This window comes from Rhipicephalus microplus, unplaced genomic scaffold (genome assembly GCF_043290135.1).
Source record: "Rhipicephalus microplus isolate Deutch F79 unplaced genomic scaffold, USDA_Rmic scaffold_848, whole genome shotgun sequence".
NCBI lineage: Eukaryota > Metazoa > Arthropoda > Arachnida > Ixodida > Ixodidae > Rhipicephalus > Rhipicephalus microplus.
Genome location: NW_027465402.1, coordinates 15,670 through 25,000, shown reverse-complemented (window position 1 = coordinate 25,000; position 9,331 = coordinate 15,670). Strand labels below are relative to the sequence as shown.

Genomic DNA, 9,331 nt, shown 5'->3' with positions numbered 1-9,331 from the left:
CCCCTGTCAGGGGGACTTGCACCGTCGCAAACACCCGAGAACGTCGCCTCCCATACACCACATTTCCCGACCGCCTGCAAAGGACGGGGGATTCGGTGCTGGGCTCGGTCCCGTTTCGCTCGCAGCTACTCGGGGAATCCCTGTTGGTTTCTTTTCCTCCGCTTAGTGATATGCTTAAATTCAGCGGGTTGTCTCGCCTGATCTGAGGTCGACAGCGGATACATTCGCTTCCATCAACTTCCTGCACGACCGCGTGCGCTCGCCCTACCAAGTGCGCCCGCAACCCTGTACAGGGCCACTTCTTCACAAGGCTGGCAATCGGCTTCCCCGCTGCACGCGTGCGGCGCACAACCGGTGTGACGTGGAAGTGACGGGACACGTTCGTAAACCCATCGCGAACCGAGTACGACGCCCTACCAAGTGCGCCCGCAACCCTGTACAGGGTCACATCTTCACAAGGCTGGCAAGCGGCATTCCGCTGCGCGCGTGCGTCGTCCGAGCAGTTGCGTGATAAACGACCGTGTCGAAAGCCCAAACACCGCCGAGGCCAGTCGCCGCCGCCGCAAGGGCAGCCACGCAGCCTGGCGAGAGGCATCGTCTCGTGTAGCGTCGCCCCCGCCCCAACTGGAGTGGCCCAGTTTTTTGAACGGGACGGGAACTGCGAAGCACTTAGACCGACGGCGGACTACGACGAGAACGCCTTAAGCTTCGCCCAACGTTTCGCCAACTCGTGCGGGAGACTTTTTCCGCTTCGCGGCAAGTCGTCGCGCCGTGCTCTCCGCATCAACCGCGTACGCAGCGAACCGCAAACGTCGGGCGCAGCCTCCTCACCTCCCTGCGCTTTGCGCGCGAACGTTCCCTGTTCGCGCGGCAAAGCCTGGAGGAGGCACGGCCCCGCAGCGTGTTCGAGCGCCCGGTCTACGGGACACCCTGCTTACTTCGAGGGCAACAAGCGCAACGCAAGGCTGCGATCTCGCGCACTTTGCGCACGGCTGGAGAAGCTTTGCTGGCCGGCTTTCGCTCCTCGTGTTTACCGTGCGTTAAAGTTGCGCGTCCGTGGCTCTCGCAGCTCTTGCGCGCCCGGTCGCAGAGAGGAGTACGCAACCTCGACCGCACTTTCCCTGCAGGCTTCCTTCCGACTCGAAGTCCTGCGGCGGTCTCAACGAGGTGCCACATCCTCAATGCAGTCGGTCGCCCCCGTTTCGGTTGGGCTCTGGCACGACGGTCGCCACCGTCTCGCCCTTGAGTGGCCGCTGTTGGCGCTCGCTGTGAGGTGTTCAGCGTGCTGTCCGTGTTGCCGACGCGGTCAAAACGAGTCGACGGCTCACGTTCCCTTGTGCGCCGAAGGCTCTCTTGATATGTGATCCGACCCTCAGACAGACGAAGCCAAGGGAAGACCCAAGGCCGCAATGTGCGTTCAAAGAATCAGTGCTCAGTGTGTCCTGCAATTCACACCAAGTCTCGCAGCTGGCTGCGTTCTTCATCGACCCGAGAACCGAGTGATCCACCGCTTAGAGTCGTGAAAAAGTGTTTGTTCAATTCCGTACAGTCAAAACCAAACGTTTCTGGCACTCGGCCAAACAGTGGCCAAGAAGGGCGCTTTTCAGCGCACGCTTGGACTCCAAAACTCTGCCGCGCCTTTTTCGGCTGCCGCAAATCGAGCAAACGGTGTGTTTCGGACGGCGTTTCGCTTTCGCTACTTGCGAGTGCTTTCGTGGTCCACCCCTCTATAAATACTCGGGAGGCGTCGAAGCCGGTTCTCCAAGCCGGACCCGTAGGTATCGTTGTGTGCTCGCTCTCATTGGCCCGCCTAACCAGAAAATGCCTGCGGTACACCCATTTGGATAAGAGTGCACGCAGATGCGGGCCTCGACGGCTACACATTTCCTCGGGCGGCCGCCTCCCGGCCTCCGTGGAGCGCGGGATGCACGGTCCCATCGACAAGCCTCTCCCGTTTTTACCGTGGCGTCGCGGTTCACCACGGCAGGCGGGTCGGTCTCCTCCGCATAAAAAGGGGGACCCCCGCTTTTTGTTCCACGAAATCGCACAAGCTTTTTTCGCATCCACGGTTTGCCACCGCACACCAAAATGCCGATCCGGCTGCCTACTTTAGCCAACAGGTGGAGCCAGGCGCGCCGTACTTGCGCGGCACTTCCCACGTCCACCGAAGTCGGTGCCAAGGACCACTTTCGGCGCCGGAGCCGCGTACGAGCCTACTCGAGGCGGAAGAACGAAGCCAGCAAGGGCCTGGCCGCAAGTGCGTTCAATTGTCGGGACGTCCAAGTCCCTCGTTCTTCCGTGCTTCCTCTTTCGGCAAGTCGTTGCGGCACCTTCCCAAAGCGCGCAGACCCGCTAATCGCGACGAGCGCGACGTGGCCGTGCCGCCTTTCCCTCGGCAGCAAGCAAAACGCCTGGCAACGTCGACGCTCCCCTAACCGCGATCTCGCACCGTGTTTCGTGTGGCGAATTCAAAAGCCGGCCGGCGCTGCTGCAACCATTACGGTCGGTACGCATACGCCGCGGAGGGCGGGACGGTCATCGGAGCGTGCGGTTCCTCCATCGAGTACTGCGCACCTCGGCCGTCGCATCGCCGTGCCATGACCGGCCGCGCGTCAACGCGAACCGGTGCCAGCGAGATCCCTCGCCTGCAAGAACCGACCGGCAGCCTCCGTCACCCGAGGACGCGGAGGCGCTTGCCGCGGACGGCGGGACGGTATGCACTGGTGCACAGCGGACCCGTCACATCGCCAGTTCCTTGACCGACCGCCGACGCTTGTGCCGTTCCTCTCGTACTTGGCAGTCGCCGCGCGATTGTCGGGTCTCGTTCTTGCACGCTCGAACGGTCGGGAGGGCACTCGGCTGGCGTTTCGGGAACGCGCAGCCTCGCCTTCTACCGACGTAACCACGACTCGCCGTTCGCGCTCCGCCGCTCCTGTTTACAGTACTAGGCGGTCCCGCAGCGGTCGGGTCGCGCATTTCGAGCGCTTCGAGCCACGGTGCAGTGGCGGGTCGAAAGCCGACCTATGAGTGCGTTGCGCCGTTTGTACCCGCGTCCGCCACCTGGCCGACCGTCCAAGGTCGCGGTGTTGGCGTCCGCTGGGCGCAACAATTTGTCACGGGGTGCCGCTCCACATTCAGGCAGCCCCGTGGGGAAAAGCCGACCCCGCGTCCAAACGGGGTCAGCGGCAGAAAGTGTCGGGCGCAGACGCAGCTGAGGCGCTCACCCTTCACAATCCGTTAATGATCCTTCCGCAGGTTCACCTACGGAAACCTTGTTACGACTTTTACTTCCTCTAAATGATCAAGTTTGGTCATCTTTCCAACAGACCGGCGCAACCGAAAGGCCGCGCCGGACATCGGTCCGAAGACCTCACTAAATCATTCAATCGGTAGTAGCGACGGGCGGTGTGTACAAAGGGCAGGGACGTAATCAACGCGAGCTTATGACTCGCGCTTACTGGGAATTCCTCGTTCAAGGGGAACAATTGCAAGCCCCTATCCCAATCACGAAAGAAGTTCCACGGGTTACCCAGTCTTTTCAGACAGGGATAAAGACACGCTGCTTCCTTCAGTGTAGCGCGCGTGCGGCCCCGGACATCTAAGGGCATCACAGACCTGTTATTGCTCTGTTTCGTGCGGCTAGGAGCCGCTTGTCCCTCTAAGAAGGTTGTAAGGTGCTGGGAACCCCGCACCTATTTAATAGGCTAGAGTCTCGTTCGTTATCGGAATTAACCAGACAAATCGCTCCACCAACTAAGAACGGCCATGCACCACCATCCACCGAATCAAGAAAGAGCTCTCAATCTGTCAATCCTCCCAGTGTCCGGGCCGGGTAAGTTTTCCCGTGTTGAGTCAAATTAAGCCGCAGGCTCCACTCCTGGTGGTGCCCTTCCGTCAATTCCTTTAAGTTTCAGCTTTGCAACCATACTTCCCCCGGAACCCAAATACTTTGGTTTCCCGGAAGCTGCCCGCCGAGTCATTTGAGTAACTCAGGCGGATCGCTGGTTGGCATCGTTTATGGTCAGAACTAGGGCGGTATCTGATCGCCTTCGAACCTCTGACTTTCGTTCTTGATCAATGAAAACATTCTTGGCAAATGCTTTCGCAGTAGTTCGTCTTGCGACGGTCCAAGAATTTCACCTCTAGCGCCGCAATACGAATGCCCCCGTCCGTCCCTCTTAATCATTACCTCGTATTCCAAAAACCAACAGAACAGAAACGAGGTCTTGTTCTATTATTCCATGCAAGTTTATTCAGGCGACTCGCCTGCGTTGAGCACTCTAATTTTTTCAAAGTAAAAGCACCGGCCATCTCGAGGCACACAATGAAGTGCACCAAGAAAGAACCGGCATGATGTTCAGTCCGAGCCGTCGCATCGGGTAGATGCACTACTCGTCTGGAACTGAGATCCAACTACGAGCTTTTTAACCGCAGCAGCTTTAGTATACGCTATTGGAGCTGGAATTACCGCGGCTGCTGGCACCAGACTTGCCCTCCAATTGATCCTCGTTAAAGGATTTAGAGTGTACTCATTTCAATTACGGGGCCTCAAAAGAGTCCCGTATTGTTATTTTTCGTCACTACCTCCCCGTGCCGGGAGTGGGTAATTTGCGCGCCTGCTGCCTTCCTTGGATGTGGTAGCCGTTTCTCAGGCTCCCTCTCCGGAATCGAACCCTGATTCTCCGTTACCCGTAACAACCATGGTAAGCAAGTAACCTACCATCGAAAGTTGATAAGGCAGACACTTGAAAGAAACGTCGCCGGCTCGTGGCCATGCGATCAGCACAAAGTTATCCAGAGTCACCACACAATACGGGCCGAAACCCGATCGATCTTGGTCTAATAAAAGCACCCGTTACCCAAAGGGCTCCAGGCTCACTGCATGTATTAGCTCTAGAATTGCCACAGTTATCCAAGTAGGAAGAAACGATCTAAGGAACCATAACTGATTTAATGAGCCATTCGCGGTTTCGCCTTATTTCGGCATGTACTTAGACATGCATGGCTTAATCTTTGAGACAAGCATATGATTACTGGCAGGATCAACCAGGTAATCGTTCGACTGCGCGTCCGTCCTCGCCTTCGGCGGGCCGGACGCAGTCTGTGTGCGGCGGAGGCCACCTTCAGGCGCCCCAACACGCTTATTTTGCACTCCGAGATGACGGCGTTCGAGCTCGCTACGGCACAACCTTCCCGAAAGACGAGTGGGAGCCGTGCGGCAAGAAGCACGTTCATGCTCGCTCTTTTTCGTTGCATCGACTCGGTCGCGCCGTGCGGGTTGCCCAAGCCCGCTGCACTGTCGGTGGACCGGCCGGAACTAGCAACGGAGCCGAGACTGCAAAGCCGCCAGACGACGGGTCACGCCCGCGTCTTCGGCGCTTTCGCATCTGAATCGCCCGAGGACGACACGGAACACACCTCGATATCGTGGTAAAACGGCACCGTCCGACAACCAGCCCCTAACGCATCAAGCGGATGAGGCTGCAGACGACTGCCGTGGATTCCCCTGGAGCAGACCCGAGGACACGCTTGACGAGGCCGAAGCCCGCCGCATATCAGACACCCGGTCGCTTTCGCGTACGCCGCTCACGAGAACCCCCACATAATAGCAGCGATAAGTACCCAGACCTCCTTGGGCACTAATACGAGCGTACTCGAGAAAATTTCACCGCGGGTGTGCCCCGAAACGTGTGGCACGTTGAGCGTGCCACAAGTCTACGTCGCTCTCAAACCCGCCGAGGTCGTAGAATTTGCGACCCTACTCACGAAATTCCCACCGAGGATACGGCCGCAAACGTACCGCACCTTGGGTAGGCCACGAGTTTGTGCAACACTACGCTGACGGCACAGCACCGAGGTCGTGCGCGCACGCACGGGAAAATTCCGCCGCGGTTTCTGCCGAAAACGTGAGGCACCACGACTCTCCGCAAGTTCGCGTCGACTGCGAAAGACCGAAGTCGTGAACGACGTGTCCGCTACTCGCCGCCGACACGCTGGACACCAAACGTACAACGACTCGACGGCGTCGTAGAGGCCCACGACGCGGTTTTCCTTAACGACGTCTCGGCGTGGCACCGACAGGTTAGAACGGCCGACCAACGTTCCCTGTCCGCCGTTCGGCTCAGTCGAAGGGCTCGGCGACTTCGGCAACGCTGCGAAGCCGCACGGTGACGCACGCCATGTCCCCATTTTTTTTTTTTTTTTTCTTTCTGCGTCTGCCGGGGTGCCCCTATAATAGCAGCGATAAGCACCCAGACCGCCGTGGGTCGCTCGCCCCGGCTGACGTGGTTTTTCGTACTCCTGCGGCGGTCGCCGTCAAGCACGTCCAAATACGCTACTTTCGTGGGCGCATTCACGCTCTTTCGCTTCGCCGGAGTGCCAGCACTCACTCTGCCAAAAACGGCGAACATCCGAGCGGCGGTTCCCACTTTTGCGTCGGCGTCGCAAACCCCGCCCCGGCAGACGAGGTTTGCCGTACTCGTGCGACGGTGGCCGGCGGGCACGTCGAAAGACGCCGATATCGTGCGCGAATTGGCGCACCTTGGCTTCACCGGAGTGCCGCCACTGACTCCTCCAAAAACGGCGAAGATCCGAGCGGCGCTTCCCACTTTCGCATCGGCGTCCCGAACTCCGCCCCGGCTGACGCGGTTTACCGTACTCGTGCGACGGTCGCCGGCGAGCACGTGGAAAGACGCCGATATCGTGCCCGAATCGGCTCCGTTCGGCTTCGCCGGAGTGCCAGCACTGGCTCGGCGAAAGACGACGAACATCCGAGCGACGGTTCTCACTATTGCGTACGCGTCGCAAACCCCGCCCCGGCAGACGCACTTTGCCGTACTCGTGCGACGGTCGCCGGCGAGCACGTAGAAAGACGCCGATATCGTGCCGGAATCGGCCCCGTTTGGCTTCGCCGGAGTGCCAGCACTCACTCGGCCACAAACGGCGAACATCCGAGCGGCGGTTCCCACTTAGCCGTCGGCGTCCCGAACTCCGCCCCGGCAGACGCGGTTGCCGAGCTCGTGCGACTAGCGACCGCGAAGCCGTCTCGCGACGCCGCTTTCGTGCGCGGCTCCCACTGCGACCTGGGTCACCCGAGGTCGACGAGCAAGAAAGAATGTCGAAAAAAAATTTTTTTTTTTTTTTGCGTCTGCCGGGGTGCCCCTATAATAGCAGCGATAAGCACCCAGACCGCCATGGGTCGCTCGCCCCGGCTGACGTGGTTTTTCGTTTTCCTGCGGTGGTCGTCGTCAAGCACGTCCAAACACGCCACTTTCGTGGGCGCATTCGCGCTCTTTCGCTTCGCCGGAGTGCCAGCACTCACTCTGCCAAAAACGGCGAACATCCTAGTGGCGGTTCCCACTTTTGCGTCGGCGTCGCCAACCCCGCCCCGGCATACGCGGTTTGCCGTACTCGTGCGGCGGTGGCCGGCGGGCACGTCGAAAGACACCGATATCGTGCGCGAGTCGATGCTTCTTGGTCTCGCAGGAGGGCCGCCACTCACTCCTGCAAAAACGGCGAAGATCCGAGCGGCGCTTCCCACTTTTTCGTCGGCATCGCAAACCTCGCCCCGGCAGACGCGCTTTGCCGTACTCGTGCGACGGTCGCCGGCGAGCACGTCGAAATACGCCGATATCGTGCCCGAATCGGCCCCGTTTCGCTTCGCCGGAGTGCCAGCACTCACTCGGCCAAAAACGGCGAACATCCGAGCAGCGGTACCCACTTAGCCGTCGGCATCCCGAACTCCGCGCCGGCTGACGCGGTTGCCGAGCTCGTGCGACTAGCGACCGCGAACGCGTCTCGCGACGCCGCTTTCGTGCGCGGCTCCCATTGCGACCTGGGTTACCCGAGCTCGACCAGCAAAAAAGAAGGTCGAAAAAAAATTTTTTTTTTCTGCGTCTGCCGGGGTGCCCCTATAATAGCAGCGATAAGCACCCAGACCGCCGTGGGTCGCTCGCCCCGGCTGACGTGGTTTTTCGTACTCCTGCAGCGGTCGCCGTCAAGCACGTCCAAATACGCCACTTTCGTGGGCGCTTTCGCGCTCTTTCGCGTCGCCGGTGTGCCAGCACTCACTCTGCCAAAAACGGCGAACATCCTAGTGGCGGTTCCCACTTTTGCGTCGGCGTCGCCAACCCCGCCCCGGCATACGCGGTTTGCCGTACTCGTGCGGCGGTGGCCGGCGGGCACGTCGAAAGACACCGATATCGTGCGCGAGTCGATGCTTCTTGGTCTCGCAGGAGGGCCGCCACTCACTCCTGCAAAAACGGCGAAGATCCGAGCGGCGCTTCCCACTTTTTCGTCGGCATCGCAAACCTCGCCCCGGCAGACGCGCTTTGCCGTACTCGTGCGACGGTCGCCGGCGAGCACGTCGAAATACGCCGATATCGTGCCCGAATCGGCCCCGTTTCGCTTCGCCGGAGTGCCAGCACTCACTCGGCCAAAAACGGCGAACATCCGAGCAGCGGTACCCACTTAGCCGTCGGCATCCCGAACTCCGCGCCGGCTGACGCGGTTGCCGAGCTCGTGCGACTAGCGACCGCGAACGCGTCTCGCGACGCCGCTTTCGTGCGCGGCTCCCATTGCGACCTGGGTTACCCGAGCTCGACCAGCAAAAAAGAAGGTCGAAAAAAAATTTTTTTTTTCTGCGTCTGCCGGGGTGCCCCTATAATAGCAGCGATAAGCACCCAGACCGCCGTGGGTCGCTCGCCCCGGCTGACGTGGTTTTTCGTACTCCTGCAGCGGTCGCCGTCAAGCACGTCCAAATACGCCACTTTCGTGGGCGCTTTCGCGCTCTTTCGCGTCGCCGGTGTGCCAGCACTCACTCTGCCAAAAACGGCCAACATCCGAGCGGCGGTTCCCACTTTTGCGTCGGCGTCGTAAACCCCGCCCCGGCAGACGCGGTTTGCCCTACTCGTTCGACGGTCGCCGGCGAGCGCGTCGAAAGACGCCGATATCGTGCGCTAATTGGCGCTCCTTGGCTTCTCCGGAGTGCCGCCACTCACTCCTCCAAAAACGGCGAAGATCCGAGCGGCGTTCTCCACTTTCGCATCGGCGTCCCGAACTCCGCCCGGGCTGACGCGGTTTACCGTACTCGTGCGACGGTCGCCGCCGGGCACGTCGAAAGACGCCGATATCGTGCCGTAATCGGCCCCGTTTGGCTTCGCCCGAGTGCCAGCACTCACTCGGCCAAAAACGGCGAACATCCGAGCAGCGTTTCCCACTTTCGCATCGGCGTCCCGAAGCCCGCCCCGGCAGACGCGGTTTGCCCTACTCGAGCGACGGTCGCCGGCGATCACGTCGAAAGGCGCCGAATTCGTGCACGAATCGATGCTTC

General features: G+C 60.2%; 3 non-coding genes across 3 annotated transcripts in view; all 3 read right to left on the bottom strand.

Annotated features, from left to right (window-relative positions):
- LOC142795764 (large subunit ribosomal RNA) overlaps positions 1–211 on the bottom strand; it is a 3,956-nt gene extending 3,745 nt beyond the window's left edge. The window contains exon 1 of the ribosomal RNA XR_012893292.1: positions 1–211. This exon is cut by the window's left edge and continues 3,745 nt beyond it. This is a non-coding gene — a ribosomal RNA (large subunit ribosomal RNA).
- A 1,155-nt stretch (positions 212–1,366) lies between these two features.
- LOC142795765 (5.8S ribosomal RNA) lies at positions 1,367–1,519 on the bottom strand. Its single transcript, XR_012893293.1, has one exon. It is a non-coding gene; the product is annotated as a 5.8S ribosomal RNA (ribosomal RNA).
- Positions 1,520–3,238: 1,719 nt separating this feature from the next.
- On the bottom strand, positions 3,239–5,053 carry LOC142795766 (small subunit ribosomal RNA). The gene has a single exon (XR_012893294.1). It is a non-coding gene; the product is annotated as a small subunit ribosomal RNA (ribosomal RNA).
- Positions 5,054–9,331: the final 4,278 nt, after the last annotated feature.